Here is a 17,151-nt window from a genome sequence, read left to right as displayed (position 1 = left end):
AGGCAGAGCCAGGCGGATCTCTGTGAGTTCGAGGCCAGCCTGGTCTCCAAAGCGAGTTCCAGGAAAGGCGCAAAGCTACACAGAAAAACCCTGTCTCGAAAAACCAAAAAAAAAAAGAAAAAAGAAAGAGGAACAAGAGGCCCAGTGACCCCCCCCAAGTCCATCTCTGAGGTCCTGAGATGAAGTTTAGATTTGAATAGAGGGCAAGAGGTATGCAGAGAGAGCTAAGCAGTCCTGGTCAAGACGGAGCCCTGCTCATCACCCACCCATCACTGCCTGAGTCCCTGTCCCACCCTTCAGGACTGTGAAATTTCTTTCCTGGAGACAAGCTCCTCCTCCGGCTGCACCAGGCTTCCCTTTTCTTTCTCCAGCTTGTAACTCCTGGGGAAACTCCAGTTGCAATGGCTGGTAGCCTGAGAGAAAGACACAAGAGTCTCTTTAGACTGTATTCATTGCTGCCAAGACAATCACACACACACACACACACACACACACACACACACACACACACACACACACACACATCAATAGACAACATTTGGAGGAAAAAAAAAAAAAAGACACAGACAGCAAAAGTATTGGCCACAGCCTGGCCGGTCACCCAGTTAATTGGTTACAGGGTCTCTACATCCCAGGGAAGTTCAGTGACAGGCATTACATTCTCTGTTGGTTTGGTCTCTTGGGCTCAAGGCAGGTGCCCAGACCAAATCTATAAACTCCCACAAATTTTAACAGTAATCAGCATGACTTTGTAGCTCAGTGAATTCTCTTAAATCGGAAAGAACTGAGAGGAAGAAATACATAACATATATAGACAGAAATGCTGTTCCTTCAGATTTAAGCTCACTCTCAGACTCACCTGAGAGGTTGGAGGGGCCCTGATGGTTTTAGCACAGTGACCAGTTAGAAACCTGTTGTAGAGTATTATTATTATTTTTACTTTCATTTTTATTTTTTTAGTTTTTACGAGACAGGGTTTTTCTGGGTAGTTTTGGTGCCTGTCCTGGATCTCGCTCTGGAAATCAGGCTGGCCTCGAACTCACAGAGATCCTCCCGGCTCTGCCTCCCGAGTGCTGGGATTAAAGGCATGCGCTGCCACCACCACCCAGCATAGAATATTATTTTAAGATGTGTTACATTTGTTTATGCTGTAGAACATTTGTTTAATGATGCAAAGATGTGTTGCATTCTGTGTTACTTTGCCTGTCTAAAACACCTGATTGGTCTAATAAAGAGCTGAACGGCCAATAGCTAGGCAGGAAAAAGGATAGGCGGGGCTGGCAGACAGAATAAATAGGAGGAGAAATCTGGGGAGAGGGAGATCAAGGAGCAAGGAAAGGAGAAGGAGAGGAGGACATTAGGGTCCAGCCACCCAGTTATACAACCAGCAACAGAGTAAGAAAGAAAGGAAGGAAGAAAGAAAGAAAGGAAGGAAGGAAGGAAGAAAGAAAGGTATGTAGAATAGAGGAAGATAAAAGCCCAGAGGCAAAAGATAGATGGGGTAATTAGTTAAGAAAAGCCGTCTAGAAACAAGCCAAGCTAAGGCTGGACATTGATAAGAAAGAATAAGCCTCTGTGCATTTATTTGGGAGCTGGGTGGTGGGGCCCCCAAAAGAGCAAAGAGTAAAAACAGTCAACTCCAGAAACCTAGGGAGGAGACAGTTCAGGAGGAAGGAAAGACTGACATCTGAGGGTCAGAACATTAAGATCTGGGTGATGTAGCCGACGGTAACACACGAATTATCCCGTCCAAACAGAAAACATCCTGTGCGGCTTTCTCCTCCTGGCTCCAGGGCTGCCCCTCTGCCTGTGACTCTGCTTGCTCCCATTTCCTCCTCTAAGGAGAATGGGAGCCTCAGTTGCTAAGTATTTGAAGAAAACATTAGCACAACCACAAAGGAAAGGGAGCCGGCTCTGGCAGAGTCCCGGTGGAAGAGCCTGGGCCCTCTTGCTGTCTGGCTTCCATTTTTTTTCTCACTTTTATTCTTTTCATCATTTCTTGTCACATTACATGCTTCTTAGCCTTTCCCAACGCCTCTTCCCACTCTAAGCCCAACAAACACTTCCACCCCGGTTCTGGAATGCTGCTACAAAACCCACAATCACACCAGCCACTACAGTGTAATGGAAAGAAAATTCCCATTTCTGAGCCGGAGAGATGGCTCAGTGGTTAAAAGCACTGACTGCTCTTCCAGAGGACCTAGGTTCGAGTCCTAACCCCCATGTGGTGGTTCACAAACATCTGTAATTCTAGTTCTACTAATGTTCTCTTCTGGCCTCCCTGGGCACTGCCCACACACGACACACATGCAAGCAAAAACACTCATAAAATAAAAACACGCATGAAATAAAAATACATACATCTTAAGACAGAAAAGAAAATTCCTTTTTCTATAAAGGCAACATGAAAGTCTTTCCAAGTGACTGAAATTGTTCTTGAATGAAAATGAAATAGAAATCAAACAAAACTGGCAGACATTTTGTTTTCATAGAGACCTGCATGTATGTCTTTCTGAATTTAGTCTTGCTAAGAGTGGAGTTGGGGGCGCGGGGCGGGGGGGGGGGGGGGGGGGGGGAGGAAGTACTCCCTTAACAACAATCATGAGACTCTAAAGGCATAGCTTCATGGAACACATTTCTGCAAAGCCACAAAGATGTCATGCCCTTTTTAAACCGAAAGATCCACGTGCAGGGGCTTATCCTAAGAAAGCAGAGATGTGCACAGGGAATTGTGTGAGAGGAAGTTTAGCACAGCAGTATTGGAAAGCACCAGAATGCCCAGGTGTTCCCCCAGTGTTCTGGAAAGACCTAGAAATTTTACTTGCTTCTTTTGTTTGAGACAGAGTTTCTCTGTGTAGTCCTGGCTGTCTGGGAACTTGCTTTGTAGACCAGGCTGGCCTCGAACTCACAGAGTGCTGGGATTAAAGGTGTGCACCACTACAACACAGTCCAAGACCTGGTATTTTTAACTTGTATTGTCACCTAAACCTCAGCTGGATGATCAGGACCCTGGCCATCTGTGATCTCTCTAGGTAATGATTGCTAATCTTACTTTTATAGTATAAACGGTGTGGTTTCCCCAGTATTCTACTTAAAAACCCCAACTAGTGTACTTTCCGTTGCAACCCTTCAAACTTCCTCTGTGGTTACCGACAAAAATGTGATCTTTGAGAGCCAGTGAGATGGATCAGTGGGTAAGGGTGCTTGCAGGGTAAGTTCAACCCCCAGAACCTGTATAAAGGTAGCAGGAGAAAATGAACATCCCAGAGCCTTCTAACAGCCAAATGTGCACCATGGCATGCGCACCCACACAGACCTCATCATGTCTATAAGCAACAATAATAAATTAAGTAAAAGAAAAGTGATCTTTAAAACAATTATTATATTGTAACACACACCAACAGCATATTGTGGTTAATAGGAACTTAGCAAAAGGGTCTTGAAGGCTAGAGAGATGATTCGGTGGTGAAGAGCGCTTGTTGAGCAAGCATGGGGACTGGAGTGTGGATACCAGCATCCAGCTAACAAACCGAGCATCCTGTACACGCCTGTATCCTAGGAGATCAGACAGAAAGACAGCTGGGGCTTGCTGGTTTCTGGTTCATCCAGTACACACAGCCCCAGGTTCAGGGAGAGAACTTTCCTCAGAGGAGAAGTCAGAGAATGATAAAGGAGGACCCCTAATGCCCTCATCTGACCTCAACAAGTGCACCCACCTACCACGCTCCCCCAATAGATGAGATGAATCCTTAAAATGCTTTGAGTAATCGAATTGAGTGTTCACAATCTATTTAAGCTGTAGGCTTAATTTTTTTTCTGCACAAAGAAAGCATTTATGCAGCAATAACCTCGTGGAGAGAAAATGGCTGACCGGAGCGGGGGGGGGGGGGGGGGGGGGGGGGGGGGGTACAGCTCAGTAGTAAAGGACTTACTTGCTCAGGATGCGCGAGGCCCTGCTACAGAAAAAAAAAAAAAATCTGTCTTAATTTTTAGAATTACATTACTTTATGTGTATGAATGTTTGCCTGCATTTATATCTGTTACCATGTGCATGCCTCGTGCCCGTGGAGGTCAGGAGAAGGCATCAGATCTGCTGAGACTGGAGTTACAGTTGGTTACGAAGTACCATGTGAGTGCCGGGAACTGAACCTGCGTCCACTGTAAGACCAACAAATGTGCTTAGCTGATAAGCCGTTTCTCCAGATCATAAACACAAATTCAATTTTTGGTCACCCATTCATTCAACAAACGTACCTTCTGTGTATCAGGCACTTGGAAAACCTGGAATAATAATAAAGAAAACTGAAGCTTCAAGGAATCACACTTTTTATATACCTAAAATTAGACACAATACACTTCTTAAGAGTGTGTGTGTGTGTGTGTGTGTGTGTGTGTGTGTAAAATGAAGTTATGCCACTTGGACTGACAGTCTTCCCCACAAGAGCCATAGACTAGTTAACAAAAACCCCATTACCAGGCACAAGAAACCGGGGTTGGGGATTTAGCTCAGTGGTAGAGCACTTGCCTAGCAAGCGCAAGGCCCTGGGTTCGGTCCTCAGCTCCTTTGTTCACGTTGCTGGTCATGGTGATCCAAGTGGTTACCAAAACAACATACGATGTTGCTGCTGCCCTTGGTTACCTCTCGGTGGCTGAAAACACTACCTATCGCTGAAGACACCAAGTACATACAAGACATAGGACTCGGAAGGGGCAGGCTCCATCCAACCTGAAAGCCTCTTTCCTGGGTGTAGCTTTCAAAGTACCAGACAGGTGTCAAGGGGGATGTGCTGGCTCGTGTTTGTGCCAACTTGACGCAAGGTAGATATGGGAGGAGCTGGAGGGAGGGCTAGGAAGGAGGGAAATGACTAACTAGATTTTTTTTTTTTAAAGATTTATTTATTATGTATACAGCATGTATGACTGCAGGCCAGAAGAGGGCACCAGATCTCATTACAGGTGGTTGTGAGCCACCATGTGGTTGCTGGGAATTGAACTCAGGACCTCTGGAAGAGCAGCCAGTGCTCTTAACCTCTGAGCCATCTCTCCAGACCCCGACTAACTAGATTTTTTTTTTTTTTTTTTTTTTTTTTTGGTTTTTCGAGACAGGGTTTCTCTGTGTAGCTTTGCGCCTTTCCTGGAACTCACTTGGTAGCCCAGGCTGGCCTCGAACTCACAGAGATCCGCCTGGCTCTGCCTCCCGAGTGCTGGGATTAAAGGCGTGCGCCACCACCGCCCGGCTTCCCTAACTAGATTTTAATGTAAATATTTTTAATGAAAAGAAATTAAGGAAAACATAGGGGGTTGGGTATGGTGGGTGGTGGTGCATGCTTTTATTGATTTACTCTGTGTGGCCCTGGTTGTCCTGGAACTCACTCTGTAGACCAAGCTGGCTCTGTACTGGTTGGTAAAGTGCTAGCCACTTAAGCTTGACCATCTGAACACACACACACACACACATACATACACACACACACACACACACACACACACACACACTCATAAAAAGAAAGCTAGGCATGGCAGTCACATTTCTTTTGTTTATTTATTGTGTGTGCATGTATGTGCTGTTGTTTGAGTATGTGTGTGGGAATGTGTGCTATGGCCCTCCTGTGGAGGTCAGAGGACAATTTGGGGCCACCAAGATGCCCCAGTAAGTAAAAGGCACTTGCTGCCAAGGCTGGCTATGTGAGTTCCATCCCCCACCCCCAGAACGCAGTTGGTGGAAGGAGAGCCCCAACTCCTGCATTTGTCTTCTGACCTCTGTCTCTGTCTCTGTCTCTGTGTCTGTCTCTCTCTCTCTCACACACACACACACCAATGGAATAAAACATTTAACACAAGAGAAAATTCTTTAGCCAGGCGGTGGTGGTGCATGCCTTTAATCCCAGCACTAGGGAGGCAGAGCCAGGCGGATCTCTGTGAGTTCGAGGCCAGCCTGGTCTACAGAGTGAGATCCAGGACAGGTACCAAAACTACACAGAGAAACCCTGTCTCAAAAAACCAAAAAAAAAAAAAAAAAAAGGGGTGGTGGTGGTGGAATTCTCTAACCTTACTCTTATAAGCCACACTCTGAACAAAGCTATAGGGAGATTTGGTATTTTTTCTTCAGTCTTTAGAGATGTAACTTGAGAGTTCTAATTGTGACTAACTGGAGAAGCCTACACTCATCCTATGGGTATGGGCTCCCTCTCCCCCTTCCCTCCTCCCTCCCTTCCCGCCATCTTAATTTCTAATTACCCCCCCCACACACACACACTTAAGATCTACATTAAAAGAGGCTATGTGCCTCCACGCCCAGTTCTACCCTGCAATTTCTTCTCTGAGTTTTGTCTGAGTTCCTACTGGTCCTGAAAGAAAAGGAATTCTTCACATTCCTGGGGGCGAGGAGGGGGAGGGGCAGAACGAGCTGTGCCTGTGTCCCAATCTAGGTTGATAGGGTGACTCAGCAAGTCCAGATAGTGACCTCTGCCTCTCGAAGGGACTAACACCCTCAGGAAAAAAACATGTACGAACATGTACAAACATGTCCATCGCAGGATTTCTCGGAAAAAAAAAAAAAAAAAAAAACAACGCAAATGCTGAGATGGTTGGTGACTAGACTGGCAACCAAAATGTGCGCACCACGGTTCTGGTGCCACACATGGAAAGACTGGACAAGCACAGGCCTGGTGGTGGACACCTTAAATTCTAGCACTTGGGAGGTAGAGACAGGCAGATTTCTATGAGTTTCAAGGCCAGCCTGGTCTACATAGTAAGTTCCAAGACAGCTAGAGCTACATAGTGTCTCAAAAATCAAAGGAGGAATTGGGTCAGGACAGGTGCGGCACGTGTCTGTAATATCAGCTTTTTGGGAGGGAGGGGGAAGAGGATCATAGAGTTTAGCCTGGGCAATGTAGATGACATGGTTGAGATCCTCGTCTAACAGACAAAGAAGAATGGGACAAGTCTAGACCAACTTCAATAGCTAGCGTGCATCCTGCTGGAGAAACCATGTAATATTATATATTTACATAAAAAGAAAACCAACTCCAATACAGAATGAAATGGTAGTGTGAGGCGCGTAATGGGAAATGTATTATTAGACGTTCTGCTTCATGACCCGGAGTAGTTAAAATCCTCAGAAATCCCAGAGTGCTGGAAATGTCTTCCCCATTCATAATGAGCCCTCTTTGATCACACTTTGATTTTTTTAATTAATTAATTAATTTTTTATTTTTTAGACAAGATTTCTCTATGTAACAGCCCTAACTATCCTGGAACTAACTCTGTAGACCAGGCTGGCCTCAAAATCACAGAGATCCACCTGCCTCTGCATCCCAAGTGCTGGGATTAAAGACATTTGCTACCGCCGTCTGGCACACTTTTGAGTTCATGGTAACAAAGGGACATAGCTTGGGACCCCAAAATAGCTCAGGATGGGTCCTGTCTCTTGAAAGACAAATAAATTAGAGATTAGAGTTCAACCCCAGCCTCCAGGAAAGGGAATCAGGAGATTAAGCTCTATAACACTTCAGCAGGAGTTGTGCATACAGCTCAGATGGTAGAGTGTTGGCATGCACAAGGCCCTAGGTTCGATTCTCAATCACAACAAAACAAAATCCTTCTGAAGGTAAGATCTGAGGAGCTTCTGTCCTGGGACTGTGGATCACCCAAAGAGAGCATGGAAGTTTACCCACAAACCCTGCCATCTGGCTACTCCTCTATGCCCTTTGTCATATCGTTATAGTAGAACAGAAAGCATAAATTGTTTCCCTGAGTTCCCTGGCCATCCTAGAAAATCATCAAGCCCAATAGAGAGCATTGTGGGAACTCCAGCAGAGAGCATTGTGGGAACTCCAGCAGAGAGCATGGTGGAACTCCAACAGAGAGCATGGTGGGAACTCCAACAGAGGGCATGGTGGAACTCCAACAGAGAGCATGGTGGGAACTCCAACAGAGGGCATGGTGGAACTCCAACAGAGAGCATGGTGGAACTCCAACAGAGAGCATGGTGGAACTCCAGTTTACAGGTAGCTGATGGGAAGCAAGGTCTGCATGATCTGGGACCTCTGGTGAGCTTTTGAAGTCCTCAGGAACAGCCTTTGGGATCCGATTCTAATGCAGGTGGGCTTTTTTCTTTACACACATTTTGTAAGGACGACATGTAAGTGTGAGCAAATGCGTGAGAGCAGCGAGGAGGAGGAGCCAGCTTAGTTGGTAAACCTGAGTTGCTTCCTCCGGGATGACCAGAGATAGTGATTTGAATAGTGTGAAAGGGCTTTTATCCTTATCCATAATACTCTCCTGTTTTTGTTTTTATTTTAAAGCATTACTTATTACTTGTTTACATTTTATTTAAAAATTTTAATTCATCTTTTTTTCTGGTCAAATATACATATTCCCCATAAACAAATAGAAGTAACTGTCATATAAACCAAATAGATAACTGTCATATATGTAGAGATGGAGGGACAACACAATTTGAAATCAAGAGAGATACTTTCTTTTTTTTTTTTTTTTTTTTTTTTTTTTTTTGGTTTTTCTTTTTTTTTTTTTTTTTTTTTTTTTTTTGGTTTTTCGAGACAGGGTTTCTCTGTGTAGCTTTGCGCCTTTCCTGGGACTCGCTTGGTAGCCCAGGCTGGCCTCGAACTCACAGAGATCCGCCTGGCTCTGCCTCCCGAGTGCTGGGATTAAAGGCGTGCGCCACCACCGCCCGGCGAGAGATACTTTCTTTTATATCCAAAATGAAAAAGAGAGGTCTAAAGTCAAAATAATAAGGATGTCTGAAGCCATGAGGCTCCAGAGCAAGCAATCTGAGAGGAGACCTCCTTCCTGGGGATAAGGTTGGGACCTCTAGGCTTGTAGCATCAGAAGCTACCAGGATGTGGAAAGCCGTGATTATGAGCCCCATAGCAGAGCACGTGGCTAGAATTCCTACCAGCCAGCCCCCTTGTCCTGAAGATTAAACCTAGGCCCTCACACATGCTAGACAAGAGTTCTACTACTGAGCTATCACCTCAGCTCTCTTTATCTTTTTTTTGCTTTGAGGCGTAGGCTCACTAAATTGTTAAGGCTGGCTTTGAACTTGTGAACCATGTTCCTCAGGCTCCTCACTAACTGGGATTATAGGTCTGTGCTATTAGGCAGGGCTATGGGTAGAGATTTCTAAATCTCTTAGCAATCAGCCACTAGCTTTGAGCCTAATGCTCTCTAGGGAAGAAATTCTAGACACGCACTGAGCATGGCCAGAAGTATTTCAAACTCGCCTTGGGAGGAGAACTTTTATGTAACCTAAGATTGCCAGGCAGTCCTGAGAGGCAGTGCTGCTTTTGAGAGATTTTAATTTAAAGCCCATTCAAACCTATCTTTCAAAAATACTGTAATTGAGGCTGGGCAGTGGTGGCTCACGCCTTTAATCGAAGCACTCGGGAGGCAGAGGCAAGTGGATCTCTGTGAGTTCGAGGCCAGCCAGAGTTACACAGAGAAACCCTGTCTGTCTTAAAAAACAAAACAAAACAAAGCAAAACAAAAATGCTCTAACTGCCTAGACTGTCAGACTTTCTGAGTTTTGGGTTGTGCTATCTCTAATTCCCTCAATGAAAAATAGTGTCAGGGCTACATAGACAGGTCAGCAGTTAACAGCACTTGTTACTCTTGCAAAGGACCTGGATTCAGTTCCCAGGACCCACATGGTGGTTCACAACCATCTGTAAACTCCAGTTCCAGGGGATTCAGTACCCTCTTCTCTGAGAACACCAAACATGCATGTGGTGCACATCCATACATGCAGACAAAATACACATAAAATAAAATGAACAGGGCTGGAGAGATGGCTCAGTGGTTAAGAGCACTGACTGCTCTTCCAGAGGACCCAGGTTCAATTCCTAGCACCTACATGGCAGCTCACAACCGCCTGTAACTCCAGATCCAAGGCATCTGATACCCTCATACCAATATACATAAAATAAAATTAAATAAATTATTTTAAAAAGAATATAAAATGAATAAATCTAAACAAGAAGAAAAAGTAAAAGAAACATCTCATCAGTCATGATCCTTAGTTGTAAGCGGCAGAAAAGCAACACTAACCTTGAGTGATGCAGGAGAGAAAAATATGTTTAAAAAATGAACTCAATGAATCATGGATTCATCTAAGAAATAGTTTTGGGAACTGAGCAGGTTGAAAAAAGTCGAGCACTGCCAGAACCCCATCCAAAGGCATGAGCCAAGCCCTCCCAGAGAGAACATCCTACTGTCTGTGGGACACTGGACAGTAGCCTGCGCTGCTCCAGCATCTCTTGTGAGATCTTGGCTTTTCCATTATTAGCACCTGATCTGGGTCTAGGTAACTTGCCCTTCCTTGTCTAACTGCCCTGGAACTGGGAAAGCAAGTATGTGGACTTTTGCGTTATTGGTGGGAGGAGACAGTGCTACCTCCCACCATACATGGAAAGAGAATGCTTCAAGCACAGAGAAGGGGGTTAGAGGTTAAGCAGTCTAAACAATGAATGTCCACGCCAAAGTACGTTTGCTACCGCTACCCTTGTTCACACAGCTGCTAGAAACACAATATTTGGGCCAGAATTCTGAGCTGCCCTGGAACTCCTAGAGTCAAGGAATCCTCTGCCTTCATGCTGTGTTACCTTTTTCTAGGGAGATGAGTGACCAGATGGGGTACCAGTGACAGACCAAAGCACAATTCCACCTATTAGAACGTAGGCCCGCACCTTTAGGCCAGACCCCATAACCTGAATTAGGCCACACTTCCCTGCGGCTCCCTCTGGGACAGAGGGTTAAGAAGCTGTCTGGTCTGTGTCCTAAGAGCAGACCCTGATTTATGATCCTAACCAGTACCAGGCTTCTTCATGCTTTTTGTCATATCCGCAATGTTGAACTGAATCATGTGATGTGAAACCTCCTGCCATCCCTAAAAGGTTATGAAAAATCAGATCTTTCCCTTGTCCTGGGGATCGGGCTGAGACTCCTGGGTGGGGGTGGGGGGGCTGCTGGAGAGGTTCTTGCTCTCTTTCTCTCTTCCCCCCCACCCCCACTCTGAATGAACATCCTCTCCAAGCTCTAAAGGGAAACCTCTCAGTCTCTTTTTCTTTTTCAGTCTCTATCATATTTAGATCTCCAAATATTGTATTGTCTCTAATGTGTTCCACTCCTAGAGGCCCAATCACGACCTTGAGGTCCTTCTAATAAACCTCATTGAAGAGAAATGGACCAGCTTCCTTTCAGAACCAGCAGACTGCCGCTTTACCTCTTTATATTTAAAACCACAAAATCCAACTTGGCCACACAATGAGTTTATTGGGTTTGCTTACAGAACACGGGTGAGGGGTTATTTTAGGAGAATGAGTGCCACGCTCCCCCCCAAACAGCTGCATTCTGCACAGCCTCACCTCACCGTGGATAATGACGTGATAAAATTGCATCATGGATCGAGGCCAGCCTGGGCTACCAAGTGAGTCCCAGGAAAGGCGCAAAGCTACACAGAGAAACCCTGTCTCGAAAAACCAAAAAAAAAAAAAAAAAAAAAAAAAAAAAATTGCATCATGGAGTCCTCTTAGTTAACCTATCCCTTCCTATATGCTGTATAGGATTCTTATATCTATTATATTCTATTTTTTAAAAAGATTTATTTATTTATTATGTATACAGAAGAGGGTGCCAGATCTCATTACAGATGGTTGTGAGCTACCATGTGGGTGCTGGGAATTGAACTCAGGACCTCTGGAAGAGCGGTCGGTGCTCTTAACCTCTGAGCCATCTCTCCAGCCCCTATATTATATATATATACATATATATATATATATATGTGCGTGTATATATATACATATATATATATATTTTTTCTTCTAGTCTCTCACCAAATCACTTGCAAGTTGAGGAGGGGAAAGGGGGTAATGGTTGGAACCCGAGGTGAGGATCTTAAGACCCTTCTGTCCCTCTTTCTACTAAGGAGTGCTGATAGGTCCACTGGCATCCTTATAGACCTCACTACTTCTATACTGTTCCGTTTAATTAGTTACTATGGCTACCAGGCCACAGTGACCTCTAGTCCAAGATGGTGATTGGATGAGCATGTTATTTCTGGAGGAAAAATGCCATATGGCAACACTCAGCCTCCCCAGCAACTGAGAATATGGGTGTACGCACCAAGTTCATTAGAAAAATCTCATTTTTCTGTATTCAACCACCTTCTTCTTCTCCAGGGCCTGCTTGGCATGGAGGAAACTCCAGCAGCTTCTCCATCTTCAGGAGTGAGGATGCTGCCCACCTTCAGCGGGCTTCTGCTTCTTCAGCTTCTTTCTCTTGAGATCTGCTCTCAAGGCTTGGATTTATAGGGTATACAGGAGATTACCAGTGTTGTTCCTCTAAAAGGTGGCTTCGGTTGTCCCTGTTCCTCTCTGTGCTGATTTGAATGAGAATGGCCCCCACAGGCTCACATATTTAGTGTTTGGTCTCCAGTTAGTGGAGTAGTTCTCAACTTTCCTAAAGCTGCGACCCTTTAATACAGTTCCTCATGGTGTGCTGACCCCCAACCATCAAATTATTTTCGTTACGACTTCATAACTCTAATTTTGCTACTGTTAGGAATCATAATGTAAACATCTGTGTTTTCAGATGGTCTTAGGAGACCCCTGTGAAAGGGCTGTTTGACCCCCCAAAGGGGTTGTGACCCATGGATTGAAAACCATTGAGTTAGTGGAACTGTTTGGAAAGGATTATTTAGAGGTGAGTTTGTTGGAGGAGGTGTGTCACTGGGGGTGGGCTTTGAGGTTTCAAAAGCCCATGCCAGACCCAGACTCTCTCTCTGCCTCCAAATTATAGACAAGGATGTAAACTCCCAGCTACTGCTCCGGTGCCGTGCCTGCCTGCCTACCTCCATGCTCCCCACAAAACTGCTCATGCTTTCATCCTCTGAGAGCGTAAGCAGTGAGGTGCTTTCTTTTATAAGTTGCCTTGGTCATAGTGTCTGGTTTTTTTTTTTCAGAGCTGAGGACGGAACCCAGGGCCTTGTGCTTGCTAGGCAAGCGCTCTACCACTGAGCTAAATCCCCAAATCTCTTGACAGCAATAAAAGGTAACCAAGACACTTCCGTAAGAGTTTCTATGGTAAATGCTATCAAATGAATTTGTATTGCTCCCACAATCCAGAATCTCAGGCCATAAATCCTTAGGGCCCTGAATCTAGGTCAGTGCTAACACACACACACACACACACTGTAAAGACACTCAAATTATCTTCATCTCTCAGTAGGGATGTGGCACTAGCCAGGTGTGTGTCATTCCCAGAGGCAGGTGGATCTTTCTGAGTTCAAGGCCAGCTTGGTTTACATAGTGAGATCCTTTCTCAAAAAAGCCAAAATCTCCAAACCAAAAGAACAACATTTTAAAAATAAGGATCAACTTGTCCCCAGAAAAGTCTCAAGCGAAGTGGCAAAAGGTTACCCTGGGTGGTAGGCAAACAGCAGCCGTGGGCCTGCTTCCCTCCATCTTTCTTTGTGGGACTGGGGACTGAATCCAGGTGAAATGTTTACCTGGGTTTGGGGTGCAAGGGGGGGGCACTGGCAGATTTCCTTTTGGGTAAGAGATTTATTAATGCACTGGACAGGCAGATTGAACGGCTAGGGAAGGAGGTGATTTCTGATGAGAGTTTGGATCCACAAGACAACAGTAGAGGGGTCCCTTTTAGTAAATCTCAGAGGAAGGGAAAGGTTTCACGTGGTCAGTCTGTCTGATTCTCCTGTGGGTGGCAGGGGAGCGGGAAGGAGGGTCTTGCCAGGGAGGAATGTGTGACTTCAAGGGTAAGGGGGAGGGGAGTGAGGAAAAGGAGGGAGCGCACCTGGCTGAAGTGTTCCTATTATACAGGTTAGGGGGATGTGTTATCACCCGTAGTCCTCGGATGTCCTGGAGTCTGGTAGCCTGAGCCTGTAAACTTGGTTGGGGAAGTGAGAATGGCCTCTGACCTCTTCTATAATCCCCTGCACCCTAGAAGTCTATTAAATAGGGGGTTAGAGATCCACAGGCAGGGAGCTAGCTTACCATTTCCTCCTCCACACCGCAGCTGGAAGAAAGAGGCTGCTGCAGGTGGGTGTGGCCTGAGCTGCAGTCTGGTGTGGAGTCTACCACCAGGGGCCTGCTCATACCAGGCAAGTTCTGTCTCCAGTTCTGTAGCAATTGCTTTAGAGAGAGCAGATCTGGTTTGATTTCTCAATCGTCAGGGTCCTTAACCTATACAGTATTGATCCTGTGACTCTCTGGCTGGCCCCAAGTGGGTTGGCTTCCTAATTGTTCCTCTTAGTTCTTCTTTTGCTGTTTGAAGCTCCGCCTCCAACTCAAGCTTCACTCCCAGGTTCTCTACTCCTGAGTGTTCTGGGATGTTTCCTCCCTCCACACTTAACAACTCAACTTTTTGCTCCTTCTAGTATTACCCATGTCAACAGTACCATTATTTTCTTTGGCTGGAAAGAAAGTTTGGCTGGGGTCCATAACAGCGAGGGCTATGTCTGTTTTTGTTCACTACTCAGCCTATGGTACTGGTACTTGGTACTTTGTCTGGTGTGTGGCAGTTCTGAGGAGTTAAACGTTTTCCCTCTTTGAAGATTCAGCAAATGGTGGGCAGACTGGAATTTGAAGTGGCAAATAAATGTCTCGTGTGTGTAAGCATGGGAACCTCACAGAATATAAGACTTAAAGGGCCCAGGAACTTGTCGAATATCCTGAATTCCAGAGAGTTGGGGCTTCTAGAAACAGGTGGCCAACAGGGGAGGGGGAGGGGAGAGATGCACAGTTAAAAGGTTGTTTATACTGTGCAGACTCTGGAATGTTAGCACTGCCCTCCGAAGAGTGGTGACAGCCTGTGGCAATCTAAATGACCTCATGTGGATTGTCTTTAGGCAGACATGTCTCAGCAAATGCCCCTGCTTGTCTGCCGTACACTAATCGAGATAGATGGACATCTGTTACAAGGGGGATGGTTTTCAGAGGGATACTTGTGTCTGCCCTTCCTGTAAGAAGCCATCTCAAAATAGGACATGAAGTCTATTTTGGGGAGGCATGTATTGGTATATTCTTGTATACACCATAAGCATCGAGTACTAAATCCTTGAAAGACTGAAGATTAAACCCAGGGATGTGAACATGCTGAAGGAGCGCTCTCACCATAACTGGTTATTACCAGCAGGCCTTTGACGGGGATTAACTGCCCCCCTCTCAGGCTTTTGTTTTGGGATGTAATTTTGATTACATAGCCCAGGCCAGTCTTTGTTCTTTATTCAGTCTGAGCTGACCCTGAACTTTAGAACCTCTTACCTCAGTCTCTTGAATGCTGGGATTACAAGTGTGTAATATGTATTATTTATGCTTACATATTTATTTTCTATTACTTGAGGTTTCCTTCTTATTCTCTCTTCCTCCCTCCCATCCATCTGTCCATCCATCATTTATGAAATAACCTGGGATGGCCTCATAAAACTCCTGTCTCAGACTCCTGAGTGCTGACATTACAGGCATGTGCCACCATACCCAGCTTGAGGTTTTCTTCTTTTTTTTCGAGACAGGGTTTCTCTGTGTAGCCCTGGCTGTCCTGGAACTCTATATAAACCAGGCCGGCCTTGAATTTAAGAAATCCACCTGCCTCTTCCTCCCAAGTACTGGGATTAAAGGCGCGTACCACCACTGCCTGGCCAGCTTGAGGTTTTCACTCATCCAATGTTAGGTATAGAATCTGACAGTCAGAAATCTAACTGTATTTGATTTCATAAAGGCATGATTTAAAAGCCACACCAAGCCCCTGAGGTTAATAATGGAGGGAACTTATTTCAACACAGGATCTCATGTTGTCTCTGGCTGGCCTCAAACACTCTGTAGCCAAGGATGACTTTGAACTTCTGATCCTCCTGCCTCTACTTCCCAAGTGCTGGGATGACACATATGCTTCATCATGCCTGGTTTATGTGGTACTGGGGCTGGAGCCCAGGCTTCATGCCTGCTAGGTGATCTCTCTACCAGCTGAGCGACTTCATCTCCTAAGGATATTACATTTGTTTGTTTTGAGACAGGGTCTCTGTGTAGACCAGGCTGATCTGGAACTCACTACATAGATCAGGCTGACCTTGAACTCACCGGTTTCTTCTTCCCTAGTCCTGGGGTTAAAGGCTATGCCATCATGTCTGGCTCAAACCCCAAAGAACAAAAGTCCCTTTCTCTCTCTTCTTGAGATGGGTTATCAATGTTGTCCAAGTTAGTTTACATTGCTCATCTCCAGCTATCCTCCTGTCTCACCTTCCTGATTATCTTTGATGGCACAAACTGTCACCACACTGTTATTTTGTTTTTAAGATTTAAGATCTGGGGGCTTTTGCTTTTGGTGCCGAGGACTGAACAATGCGGGACCTCCCCAACAAAAGCCTTACCACAGCCTACATTTTTAAATGTATCTTAAAAAGTAGATCCAGCCAGCCGTGTTGCTCCCTGTCTGGGATTACAAACACACACCGCTACACCTGGTTTCAGCCTCAAGGCCCAATCCCTTCTATAACTTGAGCCCTCACGATAACCACCAACCAGGAAGTTTGCAAACACTGGAGTGTACGTTTATGGCTTTTTTTTTTTTCATTTAAATTTTAATTATGTATGTGTCTTTGCACACGAATGCAGTTGCTCATGGAGACCAGAAGGTTTACAGGAGCTACAGTTACGCGATTGTGTCGTCTGGGTGATGAGAACCGGAAAAGGAGCAGTATGCACTCTTCACCACTGAGCCATCTCCCCAGCCATATTTTTATTTTCAAATCTGAAAATAACTCACTCGTCTACAACTCCAGCTGCTGGCGGGGCGGGTTTAAAATATCACACAGCTGTTATTCTTGCTTCCGTTTTGGTAGCAGCAGCAGGAGCAGCACCTGGATACGAATCTGCCGCGTTACCATTGCGGTTTGAGGTGTAAACACATCAACAACAACAACAACCACCGAAAAACAACTCATTAAAAGACTGTGCGCCACACCCGCGTGCTGCGCGGGACAGCGACCCCCTTTCCCCATCTCCTGCGCGTGCGCGCACTGCGCGGCCGCCGAGCCCCGCCCAAGCCCGTCTCCTATTGGTCCAGGAGGCGTGCGCGTGCGTACGCGCTCGCTCGCGCAGGTGCCCGGATGGGCCGTGG

Source organism: Peromyscus californicus, unplaced genomic scaffold (genome assembly GCF_007827085.1).
Source record: "Peromyscus californicus insignis strain IS unplaced genomic scaffold, ASM782708v3 Scaffold_24__1_contigs__length_46423439, whole genome shotgun sequence".
Taxonomy (NCBI): Eukaryota; Metazoa; Chordata; class Mammalia; order Rodentia; family Cricetidae; genus Peromyscus; species Peromyscus californicus.
Note: the sequence above shows the minus strand (reverse complement) of the source record.